At 42.7% G+C, this 14,858-nt stretch overlaps 1 protein-coding gene across 1 annotated transcript in view; it reads right to left on the bottom strand.

The window, feature by feature from the left end:
* The window catches only part of paip1 (poly(A) binding protein interacting protein 1), a 67,665-nt gene extending 53,590 nt beyond the window's left edge, over positions 1-14,075 (bottom strand). Inside the window, exon 1 of the mRNA XM_060842381.1 lies at positions 13,748-14,075. The gene's annotated coding sequence lies outside the window, so the exon portion shown is untranslated. The remainder of the gene's footprint in view (positions 1-13,747) is intronic.
* Between the last annotated feature and the right edge of the window lie 783 nt (positions 14,076-14,858).

Here is a 14,858-nt window from a genome sequence, read left to right as displayed (position 1 = left end):
GCGCTCTGCAAGGAGGCATCCAGTCTCCCCAGTGTAGAGAAGACCGCATCAGGAGCAGCAGATACAATAAATGATATTGGTGGATGTGCAGGTAAAACTTTGATGCATGTGGAAGGCTCCTTTAGGGCCTTGGATGGAGGTGAGGGAGGAGGTGTGCGCGCAGGTTTTACAGTTCCTGCAGTGGCAGGGGAAGGTGTCAGGATGGGAGGGTGGGTTGTAGGGGGGCGTGGACTTGACCAGGTAGTCACGGAGGGAACGGTCTTTGCGGAAGGTGGAAAGGGGTGGGGAGATAAATACATCCCTGGTGGTGGGGTCCATTTGGAGGTGGTGGAAATGTTGCCGAATGATTTGGTTAATGCGAAGGTTGGCAGGGTGGAAGGTGTGCACCAGGGGGTTCTGTCCTTGTTACGGTTGGAGGGGTGGGGTCTGAGCCTGACTCAGATCAGATAAGGGCTTACAGTTAACAATGGGGTGATGCAGGCAAGGGTAATGGGTTAACAAGGTGGAAAAGCAGCCATTATATGGACCCTTTAACAAGATATGGAAGCATTCAGTATGTAACGTCATTATGTGAAGCCAGTTATTCCTTGTGTAACAGCAGACCGCTTAATCTTGACTATTGATACTCATTGATTGTAACGATCACCCAATCAATATGCATGCTGCCTGGTCTGGATGCTCCTCCCTGTAAAATGACTACATAGTTCGTTGAGAAACTACAGTTCCAGAGAAGACAGTGAACTCATGTCTCTGCAATCGTTCTCTCTCCCACCCGGACCCGAAATAAAGAAGAAGGAGATAAGACTATACTGTGTCTGAGTGTTTTGCTTTGACTGAGGGGGCAACAGGACGACACCGCCATCACTACCTCTAACAGCTCATTCCATACACCTGCTGCATGAAGACATTGCCCTTTAGGCCCCTTTTGAATCGTTCCTTCTCACCTTGGATTCTGGGAAATCCCAAGATGGAGCACAGGAAAAAAATTGTGGCTTTAAGAGTTGCTCCTTTTTGAGGTATTTTAGGTGTTGGAGGGGATTTCCTCGAATTCCAGAAGCAGCAATTACTGTTTTATAAGCTGTTGCATTGTATTGGAACTTTGGGGAAAACAATCAAACCAATTTTTAAAAACAGAAGACAGACAAAAGGTGGCGACCACATGGTCAGAGAGAGCAAGAGAAACTGACACTGCTACCTGACACAGCAGTGAATTTGCACAGTTAATGCCTTTACTGTGTGAGCTCATGTATCTCTGGTCATCGGAGTGCATCTAGGAAAAATTAAACAGTGAAATTCACAGCTGACCTTGAAGGAACCAATTTAGGCAAGCTCAGTTTTGAATGTGTACCCTTGCTATAAGTCTACAGTCGTGAGTAGAGTGGGTTCTTTCTTGATGATATGTTTTATTAAGATCTGTTTCTTGATTAAGTGTTAAAAATATAAACCATAAGTACTAAGTTAGCCTGGAGCACTGTTTTTAGAGCAAAAAGGTGGTGCTATTTCCAGGGTATGTAGATGGTAAAGGAGCAAAGTTGGCCTTTAGTAGAGCGATATGCTTTTGCTGTTGGATGTGGGAGTTTAGGGAGAGTTTCCATGTTACAGATGATTATGTCTGCAGGAAGTGTCTTTGGTTGCAAATCCTATCAGATCTCATGGGGTTGGAGAGCCAGTTAGAGGCAATGAAGAATTTGCAAGAGCACAGGGTTATGATGGATGGTAGTTATAGGAAGGAAGAATAACTGCAGATACAGTCACATAGACGGGTAAACAACAGGAGGGGTAGGCAGGTAGTGCAGAAGTGTTCTGTGGCTATCCCAATTTAAACAAGTATGCTGTTTTGTCAAATGTAGAGGATGACAGAATCTCAGGAGAATGTAGCACGAATAGCCAAGTTTCCAGTACTGAGACTGGCTTGAATGTAATGTCAGGTTCCAAGTGATGAATTGTGAGAGGGGTCTATGTAGTCCAAGGCACAAACAGACGTTTCTGTGACCAGCAACGAAAAATCAGACTGGTGTGTTGCCTCCCTGGTGCCAGGTTCAAGGATATCTCAGAGATGGTGCAGAATGCTCTCAAAAAGGGGATAGGGAGAGATTGGAGCTAACGACATAGGAAGGAAAAAGGATGAGATTCTGAAAGGAGAATATATAAAGTTAGGAATATATAAAGGAATTTAAAAAGGAGGTCCTCAAGGGTAGTAATATCTGGATTAGTCCCAGCGTTGTGAACTAGTGAGGGTAGGAATAGGAGGATCGAGTATATGAATGCATGGCTGAGGAGCTGGTGCAGGGGAGAACGGTTCACATTTTTGGATCATTGAAATAGCTTCTGAGGTAGAAGTGACCTGTACAAGAAGGACGGACTGTAACTGAATTGAAAGGGGACTATTATATTGGGAAATTTGCTAGAGCTGCTGAGGAGAATTTAAACTAGTAAGGTGGGGTCGGAACCCAGGGAAAATCATAAGCGAAGAGATCAAACTGAGAATGGCACAACTGGGAAAAGGAGCGATTCAAAATAGTCAGGGGAGGCAGGAACAAAGCAGAGAACAAGAGTTTAGATCAGAGTGGTGCTGGAAAAGCACAGCAGATCAGGCAGCATCCAAGGAGCAGGGAAATCGACGTTGCAAGCAAAAGCCCTTCATCAGGAAATGTCAATTTTCCTTCTCCTTGGATGCTGCCTGACCTGCTGTGTCTTTCCAGCACCACTCTGATCTAAACTCTGGTTTCCAGCATCTGCAATCCTCACTTTTGCCAAAGCAGAGAACAAGGTCAAACTGATAAAATAAATGGCATTTACTTCGATGCAAGAGGCCTAACAAATAGACAAGTGAACTCAGAGCATGGCGAAAGTGAGCACTGCAGATGCTGGAGATTAGAGTCAAGAAATGGGACTGGGATATCATAGCAATTAAAGAGATGTGGCCCAGAGATGGACAGAACTGGCAGCTTAATGTTCCCCAAGGATTAGTGCTGAGCCCCGACTTTTCGTCATTTATATAAATGATTTGAATGCAAACATGGGAGATATAGCTACTAAGTTTGCAGATGACACCAAAATTGGACAGTGAGGAATGTTACCTCAGAGTACAAACGGGATCTTGATCAGGTAAGCCAATGGGCTGAGGAGTGGCAGGTGGAGTTTAAGTTTAGACAAATGGAAGATGCTGCATTTTGAAATAGCAAAATCGGCGCAAGACCTATATACTTATAAAGGTAAGGTCCTAGAGATTGTTACCGAACAAAAAGACCTTGGCATGCAGGTTCATAGTTCCTTGAAAGTAGAGTCGCAGGTAGATAGGATAGAGAAGGTGGTTGATATTCTCACCAGTATCCTTACATACAGATGAGGAAGGACACTAATGCGACTGGCACAACACATCCACCCTAGGACAAGCCAAAGAGAGACACAGGCAAGAATTCCTAGCAGCATGGCATCCCAACTGGAACTTAATCCACAAACACATTAAATTTGGTTCACATTTAACACCCCCTGAGAAAAAGAACAGGAAATGACACACCTTAGGAAATGTCACCACAGATAATAACATCACTAACCCAAGGAAACTCAAACACAAATAGAAAGCAGGCTACAACACCAGTGTTTCATCTGGAGGCTGACTGAAGATGTTACCTAGTATGGTGTTGAAACGTCTGAAAACGAACCTTCAAGCTCAGCGAGCAAACCTACATCCAGAACCTCAACCCGAGCTACAAATATTCTCAAAACCCGAATCATTTAGTATCTCACCCATCTCCTGTGGTAGTAAACAGATGGCCACATTGAATTTAGGGGTTTCTGTTGTCTTCCTAGGTACTCTTTTGCCTTTAGCATACTTAGAGAAGCTCTTCAGGTTCTCCTTCACTCCATTTGCCAAAGCCATCTCATGTCCCCTTTTTACCCTCCTGAATTCGCTCTGAAGTATACTCCCACTGCTGTTAAACTCCTACAGAAATTCACTTGATCCCAGCTGTCTATACCTGATATATGCCTACTACTCTTACTTCACCACAGCTCAACACCTCTAGTCATCCAACATTCCCTTGACCTATCAGCCTTCTTCGCCACACTCACAGAAATAGGGCCTCTGAACATTCCTCTTTTTAAAAGCCTCCCACTTCCCAGCTGTTCCTTCTCATGCGAATAGCACCCCCCCAATCAACTTTCAAAGGTTCCTCCCTAATACCATCAAAATTGATCTTACTCCAATTTAGAACTCAATCCTTCTCCAGACTATTTTAAAACTAACAATTATCATTTGCCCCAAAAGGGCTTTGAAAGCATTTTTTTCTTCAGAATATAATATGGTGTGGTAAAAAATCTGACTGAAAAAAAGCTTCAAGTTTAAGTATAAACAAACATCACAAATCTGTGATTATCATAAAGGAACCCTCCTTCTAATTGTGAAAACAACAACCATTCACCACTACTGTCATTCAGCCAACTCTGTATCCCTTCTGCCATAATCCCTTTTATTGTACTGATTTTAACTTTGCTTACAAGCCTGTTGTGGTACATTTCCACACAAACATTTTCCACGGAAACATTCTGGAATCATTCTTGTGGGAATCCTCCCTCATTATAAACTCAAATTCTTCTGCCTACACTCATTCCAATCATTGCCAAAGTCCTCACTGAGACAGACTCCTGACCCTTAAATTAATGTGCCTAACTTAGAAAAAACATTTACCTTTATAAAAATTAATTTACAGAATGTGGGAATCACAGGCAAGGCCTGCACTCACTGTCCTCTTTAATAACCCCAAGGTGTGGGTGAGCTTCCTCCTTGAACCACTGCAGCCCATGTTGTATAGATACACCCACAGTGCTAGAAGGGAAGTCCAGGATTTTCACGAGTGACAAACAGGATATGTCAACATCATTCCAAATTAGGGTGGTAAGTAATTTGAGTGGAACGTGCAGGTGGTGGGGTTCCCATAAGACATAGGAGTGGAAGTAAGGCCATTCAGCCCATCGAGTCCAATCCGCCATTCAATCATGGCTGATGGGCATTTCAACTCCACTTACCCGCATTCGCCCCGTAGCCCTTAATTTCTTGGGACATCAAGAATTTATCAATCTCTGCCTTGAAGACATTTAGCGTCCCGGCCTCCACTGCACTCCGTGGCAATGAATTCCACAGGCCCACCACCCTCTGGCTGAAGAAATGTCTCCTGAAGAAACGTCTTCTGAATTGACCCCCCTCTAATTAAGGCGGTGTCCATAGAGCCTAGTCTCCTTGCCTAACAGAAACTATTTCCTAGCGTCCACCCTTTCCAATCCATGTATTATCACCTTGTATGTTTCTGTTAGATCTCCCCTTAATCTTCTAAACTCCAATGAATACAATCCTAGGATCCTCAGCCGTTCCTCGTATGTTAGACTTACCATTCCAAGGATCATCCGTGTGAATCTCTGCTGAACACGCTCCAATGCCAGTGTGTCCTTCCTGAGGTGTGGGGATCAAAACTGGACACAGTACTCCAAATGGGGCAACACCAGAGCTTTATAAAGTCTCAGTAGCACAACCGTGCTTTTATATTCCAACCCTCTTGAGATAAATGACAAATCGCATTCGCTTTCTCAATCACGGACTCGACCTGCATGTTTACCTTTAGAGAATCCTTGACTAGCACTCCCAGATCCCTTTGTGCTTTGGCTTTATGAATTTTCTCACCATTTAGAAAGTAGTCCATGCTTGTATTCTTTTTTCCCCAAAGTGCAAGACCTAACATTTGCTCACATTGAATTCCATCAGCCATTTCCTGGACCACTCTCCCAAACTGTCTAGATCCTTCTGCAGCCTCCCCACTTCCTCAGTACTACCTGCCTGTCCACCTAACTTTGTGTCATCGGCAAACTTCGCTAGAATGCCCCCAGTCCCTTCATCCAGATCATTAATATATAATGTGAACAGCTGCGGCCCCAACACAGAACCCTGCGGGACACCCCTTGTCACTGGCTGCCATTCCGAAAAAGAACCTTTTATCCCAACTCTCTGCCTTCTGTCAGACAGCCAATCCTCAATCCATACCAGTAGCTCACCTCGAACACCATGGGCCCTCACCTTGCTCAGCAGCCTCCCGTGTGGCACCTTATCAAAGGCCTTTTGGAAGTCTAGATAGACCACATCCACTGGGTTTCCCTGGTCTAACCTACTTGTCACCTCTTCAAAGAATTCCAACAGGTTTGTCAGGCACGACCTCCTCTTACTAAATCCATGTTGACTTGTTCTAATCCGTCCCTGCTCTTCCAAGATTTTAGAAACCTCATCCTTAATGATGGATTCTAGAATTTTACCAACCGAGGTTAGGCTAATTGACCTATAATTTTTCATCTTTTGTCTTGATCCTTTCTTGAACAAGGGGGTTACAACAGTGATCTTCCAATCATCCAGGACTCTCCTTGACTCCAGTGACTTTCGAAAGATCTCAACCAACGCCTCCGCTATTTCCTCAGCCACCTCCCTCAGAACTCTAGGATGTAGCCCATAGGGGCCAGGATATTTATCAATTTTAGACCTTTTAGCTTTTCTCACACTCTCTTTTGTAATGGCAACCATAATCAACTCAGCCCCCGACTCCCTTTAATTGTTGGGATATTACACATGTCTTCCACTGTGAAGACTGATGCAAAGCATTAAGTTCTCCAACTATTTCTTTATCTCCCATCACTTCCAGCATCAGTTTGAAGTGGCCCAATGTCTACTTTTGCCTGTAGCTACCTGCTATCCTTTTCCTTCCAAAGCCATGAGCTCTCAAAGGAGCCTTGGTGAGATGGTACAGTGTATCTTGTGCATGATAAAACTGCTGCTACTGTGCTGAAGGTGGTTTATGGGTGCCAAACAGACCGCTTTTTCCTGGTAGATGCCAAACTTGAGTGTTGTCGGAGCTGCAGCCATCCACAAAAATGCAAACATTTCATCTCACTCCTCCTCAGTGTTTTGTAGATGCTGGACAGATTTTAGGGTATCAGGTGGTGAGATACTCACTGCAGAGGATTCCTCACATTTGACCTGCTCTTGGAGCGACAGTACATATGTACCTGGTCCAGTTCAGTTTCTGGTCAGTGGTAACTCCCACATGTTGACTGTGGGGGATACAAAAAGGCCAATGTCATTGATTGTCAAGCAGAAATATTTGGCTTCACCCTTGTTGGAGTTCGTCATTCTTGCCATTTATTCGACCAAACCTGAATGGGATCCAAGTCTTGGTGTATTTGGACACACACTACTTCACTGATTATGCAAATGTAATCCCATTGCAAAATGTTTCCATAACTTGACAAATGTTTTAGAAATTTGAGTTTTGAGCAAAATGGCAACACAAAAGGTCTCAAAACATTTACTTACATCAATACTCTGAAACACTTAGATAGGAAATTCTGCTAGGTGTGTTAGCACTGGTGAATATATTCAAGACTTGAAACAGTCAAGGTTGCTGTGCAAAGAGCTCATCTTGTAATTCCCATCAACTATTTCCAGCATGAATTTATTTCCATATTTCTAATGAAAACTGCTGACAGTTCCTATGCACCCTGAAAGCAAACTCCCCAGTGACTTGTTACTTGACAAATTTATACGATGTTCTCCCACTGTAAAAATTGACAATTAGAATCATGAAAATAAACAACTGAATAGATCATCTCTGAATCCAAACAGCTTCCAGTCTTCAACATCAAGTGGTATATTTGTGGAAGCAAAGCACCTGGAGATGTCACAAAGATGAGACAAATGGAAGTTGCCTCTTTCCTATATTTTTGACTCCCATTTGCCCATATGTATCCCTCAAAACAAAAACAAATGCAATCTAGAACACATTATATGCTGTCATTTAAACACAAGTCTCAAATTGTCATGCATTTCCTGGCAGCATGAGTCGCTCCATGGTGTCCTATTTGTCATAACAGTCCAACATTAACAAATTCCCATGTTCAAATTCTTACCACTGCAATGAGAAAAATCAGACACAAAATATTCACTGTTTCTTTGAAATGCTGCAAGCAGCACTTGTCCATCAATTTACTGTTTTTACACTTGAAACATTTTACCCGTGTACCTCAGCATCTAAAAGCCTGAGGCTTGGAGGGTTTTGTTTTGTTCAAAACACAAACAAGGCTGAAAAATTTAGTTTTCTTAGCATCTAGCAGCTTTTGCTCAAAGGCATTTGAAAATAAGTTAAAGTACAACTTTACAAAAGATGACTTTTGAGGTTTACTGAAGGGAAAGCTGATAAAGTGAATAAACGAAAATGAAAAAATTATTTATCTATTGGTTTTAAACTAAAATATATTCAAGAAATATTATTTCAATTGCTAATCTCCATTATTTAAATATGTTAATGGTGTAAATCTAATTTAATTAACCAAACACTTCGCAATGACCAGCTTTTATTAATATACATTGTCTGCAGAAATACGGTATGTGCAGCTAATACCCTGTAACATATGCTGTAAACAGCATTAATGGATGGGAAAATCGTTGAGACAGCAATTCTCAACAAAAATGTCACTTGGAAAATGTGGGGTAATAAATGACAATACACAGGCACTTGTTAGAGGCAAATTATGTCTGACTAATTGTAAGGTGTTGGAGGAAGTGTTTGGCTGAGAGGAGCAGGTTTTTCAGAGAACTCCAACTCAGATAGTCAGCAGCACCTCGGGAAGTGGGTGAATGGAGGAACCTCTGCAAGTAATCAGCAGCATCAAGAGGAGCAGGCAAGTGGAGATCAATGCTGCAAGCAGTCAGCAGCACCTCAAGAAGCAGGGTTCAAACACATTTTGGAAGACATAGCAAACAGCAAAATTACAGGAATGCCATAAGGCGATTAGCTAGGAGAGGAACAGCCAACAGCTGAATAGAGCAGAAGCATTGCTGTGAGGAGAATAAATATGCTGCATTTGATAAAACTCAAAATAAGATCATGAAAGACATGAGTTATTGCAATGAAGAACTGAGAGTAAATTGCTGAAAATGAGAAAAAGGCAACTTTTTTTAAACTAAGCTTATAATTACACATGAGATTGCAACAGGAAGTAATGAATTTGTCATTTCATTATTGATCAATTATTCAAGCTTGAGTTTGAGATTCTATATTTACATGCATCCCAGACAAAACTAATGAACTGATAACGCCAACTTAAATGATTATCTCTCAGCCATCAGAGAGACTTGGCTGCAGATGACAAGATTGGGACTTGAATATTGAAGGGTAAATTGCATTTAAGGAGACAAGAAACTCAAAACAAGTCCTGGGATGGAAAAGATAGTTTCTTCAAATAGCACCTTCTGGAGGCAACCAGAAAGCAGGCTATCGTGCAACAAGACAGGATTAATAACCTCAATGAATGTATCACTTGTTAGCAGTGACCATAAAATTTCTGAATTTTACCTTCAGTTTGACAGCATATGTGGGTTTAAGATGAGTATTTTAGTTCAAAAATGGCAATTGTGACAACATGAAAGCAGAGTGAGCTAAGGTGAAATGGTGAAAGGAGTAGCTGGGATTCTAATACTGATAGAATTAGATCAGTAATCTCAGGCTAGTGTTCAGGCGATATGGGTTTGAATCCATCCTCTGTTGTGAATTCAATAAATATCAGGAACAAAAAGCTACCATAATGGCAACCATTTAATCACTAACAACTGTTGTGAAAACTCATCTTGTTCAATAATCAAGATTAAGAAAGGGAACCATAACTGGTCCATCCTTGTAACACCAGACCCATAGCAATGTAGCTGATTCTTAACTGCCTTCTGGCCAATAAATGCTGATCCAGCCAGAAACATCCATATGTTATGAATAATTAAAAGGACTGGTCAACAGTGAAGCATTGGCAGACATTTCAGAATAGATGCATTACAATGAGAATAAAAGTTTCCCAGGGAGGACCCAACATTCATTGTTCGCAAAAAACCAAAATTAAGATACTAACAATCCTAAAGAAACACTTATTTAGGGAAGGCAATATTAATTTTGCTGGACTGGGAATCGAGTCTTCAAGTAATATTTGGGACGTGGATTTGAAATCCAGCAGGGTAGATGGTAAAGTATGAATTCAATAAAAATTTGGAATTAAAGTTTATGACAACCGTATAAATCCTGCCGATTATCTTCAACACCCATCTGGTTCACTAATGCCTTTCAGGGAAGGAAATCTACCATCCTTACCTGGTCTGGCCTACATGTGACTGCAGACCCACAGCAATGTGACGACTCTAAACTACCCTATAAAAATTGAATAAAAATCCACTCAGTTCAAGGGCAATTGGGAACAGACAATAAATACCAACACAAACAGCAGCTCCACGTGCCATGTACAAATAAAAGGAAATCACAAATTTGGGTGCCAGGTCAGGAATCGTGGCAAAAGAAATTTAAGATTAACTATGATTCATAAAGGGAAAAAAATTGAGGGACAAAGTTATTTGCAAATATAAAACCGTGGTAAAAATTTCAAGAGATACTTTTTAAAAAAAAAGAGATCAAGTGAAATTAACCCTAGAGAAATTTCGTCATGGAAAATAAGGATGAGACAGGTATTGAACAGTTTTTTTAAGAAAGGTGTCTTCAATATACAGGATGCAAGTAATATCCCAGAAATCTTTTTTAAAAATCAGGAAATGGAATAAATAGAAGAACTCAAATTATAATCACCAAGCCAAGTACAAATATTGGAGCTGTGGGGAGAAGTCCCTCAATCTTTTGATTCGATTCATTTTTGTCACATGAACCGAGATACAGTAGAGTGAAAAGTATTGTTTTGCATGCTAAACAGACAAATCATACCTTACCTCAGTACATCAGGTACGAGAGCAGAATATTGTGTTCCAGCTACAGAAAATGTGTAGAGAGAAAGATCAACTCCAATGTATGAGGTGTCCATTCAGGAAAGAAGCTGATTCTATTGGACTTCAGCCAATAGCTTCAAAGAAGTGGCTGATGACCAAGTGGATGCATTGGTTTTAACTTTTCAGAATTCCATACATTCAGAGAATGCTCCATCAGATTGGAAAATAGTAAATGCAACTCCTTTATTGAAAAAGAGAGACAGTCAATGCAGAAACTTACAATTAATTTGATATTTGTCTTAGGAAAGACATCCAAAGTCATTGTTAAAGCCATTATGGAAAGGCACTGAAAAACATTCAAGTTAATCAGGCACAGGTGACATACTTTTCTGGAAGATATCATGCTTAACTGACTTAATGGAGTTCTTTAAAGTACCATTACAAAGAGATCTGAAAGGTCTGTTGTGCATCTGATGAGGTGCCACAAAGGTTATGGTGGAAAACGAAAGCTCATGGTGTCGTAGTATCATACTGGCATGAAAAGCAGACTGGGCAGCTAATGGAAGAGACAGTAAGCATTGTTTTCAGGTTGACAAAATGCAAGTTTGGTGTACTACACAAATCAATGCTGGGACCACAAGTGTTTACAATTTACACAAATGCTTGACAAAAGGACAGAAAATATGGTTGGTATATTTGCTGATAACATTACAGGAAAGGAGAATGGGTAGGAATTTAAGAGAACATGAGGAGACTATAAAAAGATATAGCTAGATTAAGTGAGTGGGCAAAGATTTAGCAAACAGTGTCTTGTAGGAAAATATGAAATGTCAGTTTTAGCAGGAAAATTAAAAAATATATTGTCCAAACGGTGAGACACTGCATTTGAGAAGCAGAGAGATCTAGATGTCCTAGTGCATGAATTGCAACAGCTAGCATGTGGACACATCAGATAATTTGGTAAGTTAAAAGAATGTCATTGATTGACAGTATAATTGAATACAAAAATTCAAAGGTTATGCTTAATTTATACCGGACACTGGTAAAACTGTACAGTATTGGTCACCTCACTGAAGGATGGATGTGGATATAATGAAACCTGTTCAGGGAAGGCTCACTGCACTAAAACTGAAATTAGTGGGGTGCCTTATGAGAAAAGGATTGACAGCCTGGGCTGCATCTGCTAGAAGTTTATAAAAGTAATCCCGCTTTAATGAAACATGTGACATCCCAAGGGACCTTGACATGGTAAAACTGTCAAGGATATTTCCTCTGTAGTAGAATCTGGAACTGTAGATCAAAGCCTAAACATCAAGGGTGTCCTATTGAGAGAGACAAAGCAACTTCTTCTCTTGCAGAGTCAAGCCTTTGGAATGCTTTTCCCCTTCAAACAGCAAGGGGGGCAGAGTCCTTGAATGTTTTTAAAGCAGAGTTTAATAGAGTCTGGTTAATTGAAAGATTATCACGAGACAGGAAGCTTAGTTTTTGTAAGCACCACAGGTGTCTACATTTTCCAAGGCTTCCAACAGTTCAAGAGACAGCTCACCATCATCTTGTCCTTTCCAGGTCAACTAGAGATGGGCAATAAATGCTTATCTAGACAGCAAGGCTCATATCCCAGCAATGATTCAAGTCAAGCAGCAGTAAGGACTTCAATTGGTGGAGGAACTGAAAGTATAGCGTACTGTTCAACAGTCATCATCCAGACTGGAAAGAAGGAAACATACATACATATGTATATTCTGCCCATATCCAAATTATTAATTTAAGGCAATGAACCCCTGGATTCCATACAACTTGCACATAAGTTAGATACTAACATTCCTGGATCCCTGGTAGGCTTTCTGGATTATCGACATTACCTGATATCAATTTACCTGAGTCTGCTGCAATTTCTACAATCATGTTGCTTTAGGATCGTAAGTTCAAGAGGAGTCAGACAAAATTTACCAAGACATTGCCAGGACTGAAGGGTTTGAGTCCACTGGCACATAGGAAGAGGAGGGGTGATTCATAAAATCATGAGTGTACAGAGAAGGTGAATAGCAAAGATCTTTTCCCTTGGGTGGGGGTAACTTAAGTTGACATGGATGATTAGATTAGGTTAGATTAGATTCCCTACAGTGTGGAAATAGGTCCTTCGGCCCAAGTCCACACCGATCCTCCAAAGTGTAACCCACCTAGACCCGTTCCCCTACGTTTACCCCCGAGTAATGCACCAAACACCAAGGAAAGTTTTCACATGGCCAATTCACATTCACATCTTTGTAACTGTGGGAGGAAACCTACATAGACACTGGGAGAACGTGCAAACTTCACACAGACAGTCGCCCGAGGCAGGAATCGAAACTGGGACTCTGGCTCTATAAGGCAGCAATGCTAACCACTGAGCCACATGAGTTGGACCAAAGCGTGTTTCCATACCGTATGACTCTTTAACTGCACATACATTCCTCTATCAACGTTCCTAAATTCGATGCAATCTCTGTAAGTTCAACAGATCTCCATGATATCAACGTATTCAAGGTCCCTGTAATCTCCACAGACTTGAAACACTCTCAACACAAGTGCAATCGAACTCCATATTATCTCTATAGTCGATACAGTATTGCGGCACTTGAACTCTGCAAACTATAGATTCCCCAATATCAACACAATTGAACTCCCTGAATTATCTATAAAAAAGGTACTCAAATCCCTGAAAGCTATACAAATTCTACACAATCTCTTGACATTCCTGCCACCCTCTACAGATTCCGTTCACATCAATGACTGTGAACTCTATCAAACAGCTACAGATTATATACATTTCACCTGACGCCAATGCACCTGTCACTCTCCTCAAGCTGCATATATCCTACACATTCCCCGGGGTGCTGAGGCCCCGCCAAGGCCCTATATATTCCATACATTAGCTGCCAAGTCTATATGTGTGTATGGGCTGACAGCCCCAGTTACCGGAGTACTCGGCGGCGGGTGGGCTGCTCCGTGGCTGCCTCAGAGGCTCCTGCTGCTGGATGCCGCTCTTCACGTGAACGCCGTTGCCCTGCACGATCGCCGCCCCGTTAGCGGCGGCCCCGGCCCCGGGCCCGGTCCCAACCGCGGGCCCGACTCCAGGCCCCGAGCCCGGGGCCGCGCACAGCCCGTTCTCCTGAGCGCCGTCGCCGTGGCCCTGGGCCCGAACTCCGCCCGGGCCAGGGGCTTGCGGCCCGACGCTGGCGCCGAAACCCCGGCCCCGCCCGCGCCCCGCTCCCGGCGCCCGGTCGAAAGCGGCGGGTTTGCCGCCCTCCATCGTCCGTGACCGTTTGCCGCTTCAGACCCTTCCCCTCCCCCCCCCAACCCCAGCCACTATCACTTCCGGCGGAAGTCGCTCGCGAAGGTCTCTCCCCCCCCCACCGAGCATCCGGCTCAAAACAAAACAACCGGAAATGCGCAACAATGGGGTCAACTGCCGCTCCCGTTCGCCGCCAACGAGCCCGAGGCCAAGAGGTGACCGGGATGAAGGCAGGGTGGTCCTCCATCAGACCAGAGGGCCATGGGAGCGGGTGACCATTCAGCCCGTCCATCCTGGTCCGCCGTTCAACCTGATCAGCACAGATTTATGACACAGGAATAGGAGTGGACCATGAAGCTCTCGCTGCCATTTAATGAGATGGTGGTTGACCTGATTATCACAGATTTGTAATGTAGGAATAGGAGGCTCCATTCCTGATGAAGGGCTTTTCATCAGATTTTCCTGCACCTCAGATGCTGCCGGACCTTCATGTGCTTTTCCAGCACCACTCCAATCCAAACCCATTGGAGTAGTCCATTCAGCCCAACAAGCCTTTCCCACAATACAATTACACCATTGTTTCTCATCACCAAACTGTATCTCACTGCCTTTGGCTGCATTTCCCTTAATTCCTTTTTTTTTAGATTAGATTAGATTAGACTTACAGTGTGGAAACAGGCCCTTCGGCCCAACAAGTCCACACCGACCCGCCGAAGCGCCACCCACCCATACCCCTACATTTACCCCTTACCTAACACTACGGGCAATTTAGCATGGCCAATTCACCTGACCTGC

This window comes from Hemiscyllium ocellatum, chromosome 2 (assembly GCF_020745735.1).
Source record: "Hemiscyllium ocellatum isolate sHemOce1 chromosome 2, sHemOce1.pat.X.cur, whole genome shotgun sequence".
Lineage (NCBI taxonomy): Eukaryota > Metazoa > Chordata > Chondrichthyes > Orectolobiformes > Hemiscylliidae > Hemiscyllium > Hemiscyllium ocellatum.
The sequence above is the reverse complement of the archived record's forward strand: the minus strand, read 5'-3'. Positions and strand labels throughout refer to the sequence as shown.